Raw genomic sequence first — 12,552 nt, forward strand, 5'->3', positions numbered from 1 at the left:
AAGCCTCCCAATGTGTTTACCAGGTCCATGAACTGAAAACATGCAAGTTTTGTTGACCAAATCTGCTTCCCTTCCTTTGGCCCAGGTATGGTCAAACTATTCAGTGGCCAAGAATCATTAGATTTTTATTTAGTAGCAAAAGCATTGTAACATAGATGTCATCATTTATTTTTCTCAAGGCTATAAAAAAAGTTGCAATGAGCATTCTTTCTGATTTTTTAAGCATTGTCTAAATTAGCATTTATTCAAAACAAGTTATGCTGAAGAGTCTAGAGTCTTTAATTTTTCAGGACATATCTATAATAATAAAATCATAATATGCTAATTAGACTGGACAACCGAATGACCTTCCAACGTGGCAGAGGCCAAGGCAGAGACGGTCAGGGGCAATCAGACAGGCAGGCGAGCACTTAGGGGTGATCAGGCAGGCAGGTGAGTGGTTAGGGGCAATCAGGCAGGCAGGCAGGTGAGCAGTTTGGAGCCAGACTTTCCAGATTGGGAGAGGGATGTCTGACTGCAGGTTTAGGCATGCCCAATCCTACAGGATCAGGCATAAACTGGCAGTGGGACATCCCCCAAAGGGTTCCAGATTGCGAGAGGGTGCAGACCAGGCTGAGGGACCCTCCTCCCCCCAGCCTCTAGTTAATCAATATAACACATTTGGGGAGAAACATTTTGAGATTGAAATTTCAGTTTGGTAATATGAAAGGTTAGAAATAGGCAATAAGAAAAAACGGAATAGCCTGGCTAGTATGGCTCAGTGGTTGAGGGTTGATCTATGAATCAGGAGGTCACAGTTTGATTTCCGGTCAAGGTACATGCCTGGGTTGCGGGCTCGATCTCCAATAGGGGAAGTGCAGGAAGCAGATGATCAATGATTCTCTCTCATCATTGATGTTTCTATGCCTCTCTCCCTCTACCTTCCTCTCTGAAATTAAAAAAAAAGTCTATATTTAAAAAGAAAAGACAAAACATGAAAACAGCATGGATAGAACTTATTTTGCAAAAAAAATATATATAAATGGCTTTTGTTGACTCCCTTGCTGGCATGACTGTAACTCCAAAATGTAATCATTTAGAAGCATAATTTTGTTGGTCTGTCACTGTTTGTTCCTAAACTGCATAAGTCCAGTGCATGGAGCAAATGGACCTGAAAAGGACATTTTGAAAGACAGTCCAAATATTCTTCTTTGCAGTTGTTATCGATAGTTCTGTAGCCAAGAGATGTCTTGAAGAGCAGGCATCTTGGTGGTTCTCGTGTCTACTAATGATGCTCTACTCCCTTCACCCTGAATTAATAATTTACAGTCACTTTGGCATCTCTTTCTCGCTCCTTTCTCCACATGTCGGCAAGGTATGTTTTCCTTGTTGTTGTTGTTGTTGGTTGTTCTCCTACAATATCCTTCATTTATATGTCTCTCTTTATCTTCACACTAGTTAATAAACATGATAATAATGCAATCACATTAATAATTAACAACCATTAAGCACTTGGTAAGTTCCTGGCACCTTGTTAAATAACTTACATGCCTTATCTCAATGAGTCATCACAGTAACATTGGTATCCTCCCTATTTTACCAGTAAGGAAAATGAGGCTCTAAATAGTTAAACAAGTTATTCAAAAATCACATAGAAAGGAGGTTAGGATCTAAATCAAAAGCCTGAGCTTTGGAGTACTGCCTCACACCTCCTCGCTCTGGGTCATACCTTCTGCAGACACTTTAGTGTAAATTTCCCTCAACACTACCACCTGACTTCATCTTCCTAACATGCACCTCTAATCCTACCAGTGTCCTTCTCAATGATTATTTCCCACTTACTGAAGGGAGCAGAGTAGTGATTTGGACAGTGGGCTCTGACAGCTGACTCTCTGAGTTTGAAACTTGGTTCAAGTACATCAAATCCTCTTGTGTCCTCCTTGTTGGATTTTAGGCTCTTTAAGAGTAAGACTGAGTCCTATTGATCCATATATCTGTGATAAGTACTTGGTTCATAGTCTCACACATACTAGTCACTCCACAAACATTTATGGGAATCATCTAAAATAAATAGAGATGACATTTCTTTACAAAGATAATTTTTATTATCTTTTATTAAAGAGGCTAATCTTACCACTTTTTAAAAAAATGTATTATGAGATAGAATCAGGCTCTTTGTTATTTGGTGTAAGAGAATATAAATAATGAATATTCAACAATGCAGTATAATGATGACAAGGACATAAAGTACAGTCCATTTCTAGTTTTGTTGTGGAAAAATAGTTTATTGGATAAGTTAGTAAGTTCCTGTGTCCTAACCAACATCATTCTAGCAGGATATTTTCCATTTGACTGTCCTATCTTTTAGCAACCACCCCATAGTAGTCTATGTCCCATTATACCCATTCAGTCTAATTTATACTTCTAGGAAATTCTAAAATCTACTTTAGCTCTTACAGAACACCTTTTAACTATTTTGGGGTTCTGGTAGTAAAGGAGAACTTTTCTTCTTCTGGCACCCCAATAAAACTAGAAATTATACTTAAAAGCCAGGAACTATGGATATAGCCCTGCCTCATAGATGTGTTACACTAGGCAGCCACTCAAATTTTTTGAGACTGAGTGAAAAATATCTCATAATATACAATCTGTATAACATACCTCTCTCAAACAGAGTGTAGGACACATTATTTTTTAAGATAAATGAACTTTAAATTCAAGAATTGTCCTGAGAATTTTGCAAATATTGGAATAACATTAATCTGCAAGGGTATGTTTATGAACATATTTTCAGACTACTTAAATCAACAAACTATCATTTACAATCTGGGTGAAGTTGAAAAACATACTTAACTTTTCTTTTCTCCATCTGTAATATGGAGCTAATAATAACACTCATTTGATAAATTGTTTTTAAGATTAATGAGAAATTCATTGTAAGCAAGATCTCCACATACATAAAGGAAGGCAATAAAATACATTATCAGATGTTAAGTTTGTTTTTCTTCTTATTATAAAGCATACCATGTTGTTATTTTAAGCTTGATTATACATAGAGTGAGGCTAAGATACTGCTTCTAATAGGATTGTGAAGGTTTGAGGGAAAAATTGCTGCCTCCTATAACTAGTGCTAGTGTAATGTGTTGTTTTATTTAAGTTTTATAGAAGCATTAGGAAGAAAAAATAATCTAGGTAACAGAGCAGATCTGGGTGAGAGTCATACAGAGGAATAATTTATTAAGGAAATATTGTTAAGTCAGTCAGAGAAAGATAAGTATCATATACGCTCACTCATATGTGGAATCTAATGAACAAGATAAACTGATGAACAAAATAGATCCAGAGACATAGAAGCATGGAACAGACTGACCAATTTCAGAGGAAGGCAGGGGTGGGGGTGGGAGGGTGGGGAGTGATTAACCAGGGAACTTATATGCATATATGGACACAGACAATAGAGTGGTGGAGGCCTGAGAGGGGTGGATGTGGGGTGGAGGGGTCAATGGAAAAAAAACAAACATACAAAGGGGGCATCTGTAATACTTTCAACAATAAAGGAAAAAGATAAAATTGCTGTAAAGAATAAGTCAGAAAATACATGTAAATGCTCAGCATAACACCTGGCACAGAGCAAGATCTAATAAATGTGAGGTTATATTACAGACAAAAAAATATTGAGCACTTAAAGTGTGCCATGTTCCATGCAAGATGCTGTGGAATTGTGTATTGACAAGCCATTGCTGTCAGCACACTCAAGAAACATATATTCTCTTCCTAGAGAAAGACAAGAAAACAATCGCAACGCAATAGAGTAAGTGCCCTAACACATGGAAATGCAAGACCTGTAGACTCTGAAGTGCCTACTACTTCCAGGGGAGGGGAGACTGTTCTCTAGGAAAGAGGACGCTGTCTATAGAAACCTGTGCTTGCTAGCAAGTTTGCAGGCAGACAAAATGGATCAGCATGTGCAGAGACAATAGGAAGAAAGGGCAAGGAACTCCTGGAGATTCAACCGGGGTTGGTGGACAGGATTCCAGGGCTTTAGCAGGAGGCTAGCCTGGAAGTACAACCTGAGACTGATTATTAGCGATCTTACATGGGGAACCGTTTGCTCATCATTCTGCCTGAGGATTGCTAGCCAGGGGCAGCCATTTCTAGAAGTCAGAATTTACTTGCTCTAAATTATAAAGAAAAGTCAATTACATTTGAAATTCAGTGTTATATTAGTTTCAGGTATACAGTATAGTGGTTAGACATTTATGAAACTTATGAAGTGATCCCCCCAATAATTGTAGTACCCACCTAACACCATACAATATTCTCTAGACTGTACCTTACAGCCACATGGCTAATTTGTAACTGCCAATGTGCACTTCTTAATCCATTCTCCTCTTTCACCCATTTCCTCAAGTCTCCTTCCATCTGGCCACCATAAATTTATTCTCTGTATCTAATGAGTTTGTTTTGGTTTTGTTTGTTTTGTTTTTTATTTTATTTTTTTAATTCAACATATAAGTGAAATCATATGGCATTTGTCTTTGAATTTCTTCAGATAAATACCCAGCTTCTGACAACAAAGTAGAAGGATGAGAACAGAGCCTGGAGTTCTAGAGCAGCAGTTCTCCAAATGTGGTCTGCAGACCAGAAATCTGGTAGAAATTCAAAATTTTAGTCTCCATACCAGAAATCCTGAATCAGAAACTGTGTGGTGGATCCTGAGTGTTTGGACAAGCATCACAGGTAATTCAGACATTCCCTTGCATTTGAGAACTAGGGATCTAGACAAATCTGTTGCCTTCATTCAGGTAGAGTTATGTGCTGCTTCCTGCCAGCAATGACAGTGAAGACAGAGTCTGGAGTTTAAAAAGGGCCACGATTGAGTGACCAGGTGTAAACAGCTGATTAGAGGGAGATGCTGGGAATGAATTAGGTTGGACAATAAAGTCTATAAAGCCAAGAAAAGGAGATAGGTATCTGTGGATGAATGGATAAAAAAGCCATGGTGCATTTACACCATGGAATACTACACAGCTGTGAAAAAAGAAGGATCTCTTACCCTTTGGGACAACATGGAGGGACCTAGAGAGTATTATGCTAAGCAAAATAAGCCAGACAGAAAAATACAAGTACCACATGGTCTCACATATATGTGGAATTTAATGAACAAAAACTGATGAATAAAATAGAAACAAAGGCATGGAAACATGGAACAGACTGCTGAATCTTAGAGGGAAGGAGGAACAGGAAGCAGGAAGAGATTAATCAAAGAATGTATATGCATATATGCATAACCCGTGGACACAGACAATAGTTTGGTAAAGGCCTGGGTGGGAACTGAGTAAAGGGGGAAAATGTGTAATACTCTCAACAATAAATATTAAAAAATTTAATTAAAAAAAGAAGATAGGATGGGGGCAATCTGGAGTGGGAAAGGAGTTTTAGAGACCTGCAGCAGTAAAATATCACAATCAGAATCTTGAACATCTGGCATGGAAGGAAGAGAGAAAAACAGCTTTATTTACAGCCTGGCTTTGATTTAATTTTACCTGCCTTCCTCGGGAGCTTCAGCAGCTTGTGTCTGTGTCTGCATGAAAATAAGGAGCATGTTTTTGAATAGGGGAGGGTCAGAGCTGGAGAGAAGGTGGTGGAGATACATTATATTCCTTGAAATTTTGGTATATGATACATGTGATTTCCATTCTCTCCCCTGCATCATTGCTAGAAAAAAAAACCTGAATTCCATCCACCAATTTACACAACCGAGATATCTGTGAACTCAGTCTGAAGCGCTTTGTCTTTGCCTCTTAGGCCCTCGCCAATTTTCAGTTTGACAGTGTTCTTTTCCCGAACAATTTGAACCAATTTTATATATGTAACTTCATGAGACCCTTTTTTTTGCTTCAGCTCAAATATATAGCATCCACTGTACGATCTCAGCCACTAACCTTACAATTTTAGCTCCGTGAGTGTGACTGGCATGGTATGCTCTCTCCTCCAGCTCTGCTTCTATTCCCTATGAAATCCTGGGCTCAGAAATAGGGGGGCAGTAAGTTGGGGAGTAGGCAAGAGGAACAGGAACAGTGATCAGGGTGAGCAACTGGGAGAAACAGGTAGCTATGGAGGAAAGTAACCCTAAGGAAGCAGTGTGCAGAGTGGAGAAGGAAGGGAAGGACGCAGCCTCCACTAGGTGGATACCAAAAGTGGGAGCATTTTTATATGGTCAGCCGTAGTCATTACAATAGAGCAGCAGTCTCTTGTTTTCAGTGATCTCTCTTAAGACAAGAACACAAGAGACATGTTTTTTTGTTTGTTTGTTTGTTTTTTTTTAATTTATTTTTATTTATTTATTTTTTAATTTCTTTATTGATTAAGGTGTCACATATACGTTCTCATCCCCCCATTCCCATACCACACCCCTCCCCACGGATGCCCCCACCCCCCGGTTGTCCTTAACCATTGGTTAGGCTCATATGCATGCACACAAGTCCTTTGGTTGATCTCTCCCCCCTATCCCCACCCTCCCCTACCCTCCCTCTGAGGCCCAATAGTCTGATCGATGCCTCCTTATTTCTGGTTCTGTTCTTGTTCATCAGTCTATGTTGTTCATCATTTCCCCTAGATGAGCAAGATCATGTGTCACTAGAAATATACTTATAAGAACTGAATGTGAGACGAGCAATAATAGTTATGCTGACAGGCAAATGAATCAGTCTGTAGTGAGTTTCTTTCTGGACCAACAGTTCTTTAGAGACCCAATTTCAATGTCCACCAGTTCCTTATGTGTACATGTTGGCACTGACTTTTCAGCTCTGGATGGTGGACAAATGGTGGTAATGCAGGTCCAACTCCCTCTGGTTTGGTCTTGCCCGGACTCAGGGTCACGGCTTCACCCAGACTCAGGTGCGCGCGGCCTCACCCGGACCCGGGACCCAGCCTCACCCGGATCCAGGAGCACACGGCCTCACCTGGACCCAGGATCCAGCTTCACCCAGACCCAGGGGTGCGTGGCCTCACCCGGACCCAGGGGCACGTGGCCTCTCCCAGACCCAGGGGTGCGTGGCCTCACCCGGACCCAGGGGTGCGTGGCCTCACCTGGTCCCAGGGGCGCGCAGCCTCACCTGGACCCAGGGGTGTGCAGCCTCACCCAGGCCCTGGACCCAGCCTCATCTGGACCCAGGGGTGCATGGCCTCTCCTGGACCCAGGGGCGCGACCTCACCCGGGCCCGGGACCCAGCCTCACCCAGACCCAGGGGCACTCGGTCTCACCCGGACTTAGGGCCCAGCCTTACCCAGACCCAGGGGTGTGAGGCCTAACCCGGATCCAGGGGTGCGTGGCCTCACCCGGACCCAGGACCCAGCCTCACCCTGACCCAGGTCCCAGCCTCACCCGGACCCAGGGGTGCACAGCCTCACCCGGACCCGGGACCCAGCGGGGCTTCGTCTTCTTGATCCCAATTCCTGTCGGTCAATTTCCTCTCAGCAATTCCTTCAGCCATTTTCTCAGAGCTCCGGGGTGGCTGCCGTGGAACTCGTTGGGTGGCGGGCTCAGCGAAGCTCCGGTGCGCTCGGTGAGCGGCGGCGGGCTGGTCCGAGGTCGTTGCGGCGGCATTCGGGTCTGTAGCGGCAACCAGTTGCCAGGCAAGCGCTCCTGGATCCAGGACCCAGCAGGGCCTCAGCTTCCAGATCCCAACTCTCATTGGTCAATTCCTTCTCAGCAATTCCTCCGGCCATTTTCTCAAAGCTCCGGGGCGGCTGCTGTGGAACTCGCTGGGCAGCGGGCTCGGCGAAGCTCCGGTGTGCCCAGTGCGTGGCGGCGGGCTGGTCCGGTGTCGCTGCATCAGCCCTTGGGTCTGCAGCAGTGGCCAGTCGCCGGGCTTGTGCACCTGGCCGCTTCCAGGGTGCTGAGATTCTCGAAGGACTCGGGGGTCAGCAAGCGCGCGGTCTCCCACCCCATGTCTCCCAGGGGTTTGTCTGTTCATGCTCGGCAGCGAGTGGAGCCGTCCCCTCAGCCAGAGACTGCCGGGGGAACTGCGCTGAGCATGTTCCAGGCCGCCATTGTGTCATCAGAGCCGTAGTTCTTAAAGTGTGTTCTTTGGCTCACCGGCATCAGCATCATCCCACGTACCCCTCTCTTTTATTCTAGTTGTAGAGCATCTGCTTAGCCAGCCCTCCGGTGGTTCTGGATGGTGTCTTCTCTGTTTTCCCGTTGTAGTTTCAAAATTGTTGTGGTAGGCAACAATCAGGCACCCGCCCTATGCCTACATCTTGGTCCTCCTTTGTGTAGTTAAGTCTTGATAGTTGTTGGTGTCACTGGGAGGAATTTTCCTCCAGGCCAATTGGCTGTGAGGAGCCGCTGTGTCTATAAAGGAAGAGTTGCTGTGCAGGAGACACGTTTATGGGCCGGGACTTGTTGCAGCAAGGCTTTGGCGCTCACTGAGTCTGCCTCTTGAATGTATCCCTTATGCGAGTGGTTGAAATCTGGTGTCGTCTCACACCCACCACTAGATGCCCTCGTTTCTGGGTCTCCAATGGGTTGTAGGTCAGCTACTGTCTGAGGCCACTCAGCAGGAGTTACAGCAAAAACTTCAGCTTCCTCCTCCTGCCTGAGCGGCCCTGGAGCAGTCCGACTGGAATCGCAGTCCACCTAGTCAAGCTGCCACAGGGCAGGCCACCCACATGCAAAAGCCGCTGCTTGGAGCCCGGGCGGGCCTGCAAAACGTGTGGGGCGGGTCCCAGGGCGGGGCGGGTCTCAGGGTGTGGCGGGGTCTCAGGGCGCCACCAGGCCATGGTGTGGCATACCACAATGGCTGCAAGTCTGCTTTTTCTGCCTTTCCACGTTTCCAAGTCCCCTCGTCCCATGCTCCAGCGCAGCAAACACTGATTGCTGGGCGCACCTCCGCAAGTAAGTTACTCCCACTCTCCGACACGAAGGCCGAGAGTCCAGCCTCTCCTCGCAGGCGTCTGGGGCCCCCACGCATCCCAGAAACTGGATTTCAGAGTGATGGGGAGCTTATCTCCCTTCAGGTTGGAAAAAAAGCCACGCGTCCCTTCCCCCGCCACCAGCCTGACCCACGCACCTCTGCACCTCAGTCCCTCTGAGTTTGCTCTTTCTTCTTCCCTCTTAGTTGTAAATCCACCATTCAGCCAGCTCTCCTGTGGTTCTGGGTGGCAGATGCTCTGTCCTCCAGTTGTATTTTTGAAATTGCTGTGCGCAGCACAGTTCATTTGTTTAACTTTGCCACCTTCTTGGTTCTTCTCTCTCAAAATGGCTAAAGGACTTGAATGTAAGACAGGAAATGATAAAAATCCTCCAAGTCGGTGTCGGCGGCCTCCGGGGCCCTGAGGATCTCACTGGGCAGCTCAGCCAGGTCAGTGACACGGGTCAGCCTGTCCTGCAGTAAGATGGTCTCTTCCTTCACCGAGAGCCATTGTGCTGAGTCTGTGGCCGCCGCCGCAGCAGCTGCCGTGGCCACCGATGAGCCCATGGCCCCGGCTGAGGTGCTGACTGAGAGGAGCAGCCGCCCGGCCTGGGGAGACGCGAGCAGGAGTCACCGCGCTCACCAGTCCATCTTTTAGTTGTATTTCCGAAACTGCCATGCGAGGCAACAGATCAGCCGTTCAACTCCGCCGCCATCTTCAAGAGACATGTTTTTTAAAAAATTGACTCCAGAGAGAAAAGGAGAGGGAGAGAGAGATAGAAACATCAACGATGAGAGAGAATCATTGATCAGCTGCCTCCTGCAAGCCCCCCATTAGGAATCAAGTCCACAACCTGGGCATTGGGAATTGAACTGTGACCTCCCAGTTCACAGGTTGACACTCAACCACTGAGGCACACCAGCCATGTGAGACTTTTATTTATTTTATTTTCTCCTTCACCACTCTAGCCTAAGTGCCCACAGTGGACCTTGTCACAAATTAAGCACTCCTTAATAAGTTGATGCAATGTATGAACTGAATGCCCCTTCACAGATTCTCAGCTCCATCTCCTTTTAGCATTGGTATCCTACCAAATATCCACACTGATGTGATGTGTGTATTGATGGCTGAGTACGACTCTGATGATGCACTGCCTCACTTGGAGTGGGAAAACTTGACACTACATTTGAAAGCTAGAATGAGACAGCTTGTGAAGTATAGGTGTGTGGCTATTTTCAAGTGATTCAAGAAAGAGCAATAAAGTTTTAGGATACCAGGGGTCATCGCATTCCTCCAAAGGGCCATATAGTAAATATTTTAGTGTTTTCAGTCCATAAATCACTGTTGCAACTACTCCATTCTGCTATTGTAGCACAAAAACAGCCTAGATAATACATAAACAAATGGGCATGGCTGTGTCCTAATAGAACTTTATTTAAAATAACAGATGTTGGGGCAGATTTTGGCCCAAGAGCTATACTTCGCCTGCCTGCGGGGGTAGACAAAGTCTTTTTTGCCTACTTACCTGAGTAGTTATAACATTGTACTGAGATATATGATATATTGTCAAAATATTGATATCCATGATCTAATTGAATGGACACAAACAGAAGTCTTTGACTGTGAAAAGATGAAGTTGAAAGCCAGACTGCCTGCCTTTATACACAGATTTTCTATTTACTATAGGTCCTTGGCCAGTAATTGTTCTTTCTTTAGCCTCATTTCCTGCACACAAAATAATGAAATATCATGTACCTATATTATAAGGTTCTTATGAAAATAATCCATGTGGAACATGATGACTAGAACAGGGGAAGAACTCAGGGGAGGGAGTGCTGGGAAAGGGACTGAAGTTCACAATCGTGTGATTTGCTCAAGTTCCGACAGCTTTTGATGGATGATATTCCATAAAACCATCATCATGCTTTTCCATAATGAAATGGTGCTGCTGATATTAGGTGACTGAGCCCTGCAGTTTCAGAGATCAGAGAAATGTTTTCCCTGCTTACTTTCCATGTACCGATTCAAGAGACTCGGTTCCAGAAGTGCCATATGCTGATCCATGGAGATGCTGATTTAATCACTTAGAACAACGTGCTAGGATATTGTGCTGTCTTTCTAGTAATCAGTGTCAGGCCGCACATTGTCTTAATTTTTTTTAACCATCTGTCTTCACACAGGTTAAGGGCATATTCCTGTGTTTCAATCATCTTCTGAAAAAAAGTTAATGGAACATGAGTGGGTACAGACAGAACTGCTGACTCACCATGCAGCATGCAAACTGCGTGCATTATTCTGCTCCCTGCAGAATTCACTATTTCATTCCTTTCCAACCTGATCTTTCAAAACTTCTCCTGACAGATACCCATTTCATGGTTGATTTTTGGAAACAGAGTGATATGTTTCAGAGGGTGCATGGCCGTGTTATAAAACATAAAGTGCACATAATCAGATGAAGCTGCTGAGTTGTTGCCACATGCAATTAACATGCTACATGCAACATACCTAATGCAAGACTGAAATTAAGGAGGAAAGACTTTTTCATAATGAAAGAAAAGCAGCTTTAGTCATATAAGTTCATATTAACATTTTTATAAAGTATTTTATGGAATCATTGCCTATTAGACTTAGCAGAGATTTGGCTTGAAAATAATTGCAAAGCAGAAACTAATCCAGAAAGCAGGTCACATACCTCCCATTCTGTACTTTTTCCCAATTACACTCTGCTATCATATAAATCACACACATCTAATACATGTATGTTTTTATTTGCTACAAGAATAATTTCAAACATTATTTCTTCTCCATTAAATTATATGCACAAAATCTAAATAAATATGTTGTTCAAGATCATTTTTATATGTCCAAAGTTGTTTAGTATCTTAAAACTAACACGGTGACTCTAAACATTGTTCTCTTTCTTCATTTCACAATTGAATCATGTTCTCTCGGTGCCTTAATGCTCCAAGGATGAGATACTGCCCCAAGAAGGAGATAGAAAGTTCCTTTAGAAGAAAAGAGGTTACTATTCAGTTGAATTATTTGACTGCTTTTAGGGAGATGATTGTTTGTTTAATGCCACCATATCACAGTAAGATAAAGAATACTAAATTTGAAAGCTACTTAACACCACAGAAACTCCATCATATCAGGCCAGAAAAGAAAGAAACCCAGTAGGGAATTTGGAGTGTATGAAAATCCACCCTTTCTAGCTCAGAGATTTGGGGGAAAAGGAATGAGAGAGGCTAACCCATATCAGTGGACATACCCACCTTTCCCCAAAGGTGGTGGAAGAGGGGAGGGGAAGATGCAGATGACTGTGGGAAGTCTGAGACCACTGCAGCCCAAAGCACCCAAGCAATAAGCAAAATCCTGCAAATGATTACTCCTAAGGGGAAAAGGGGCAGGGGCACAATGCCCTAGATGGGACATGTCTCCACAGAGGAGTCTGGGGTCCCGTTCCTGGCTCTTCCTCAGCTGCCTGCAGACTGCTGGGCCCCGTGTTCTGCTTGCTTTGGGGACTTCCCGACGTGAAGCTCAGCTGGGCCCAGAGGCCAGGTGTCTGTGGGGTAGGAGAGTAAAAAATTCTCCTCCGCTCTCTTTGGGTCTCTGGATACTCCTAAGAATTAAACTGCTATAAGATACATTAACAGG

Source organism: Eptesicus fuscus, chromosome 16 (assembly GCF_027574615.1).
Source record: "Eptesicus fuscus isolate TK198812 chromosome 16, DD_ASM_mEF_20220401, whole genome shotgun sequence".
NCBI classification, from domain to species: domain Eukaryota; kingdom Metazoa; phylum Chordata; class Mammalia; order Chiroptera; family Vespertilionidae; genus Eptesicus; species Eptesicus fuscus.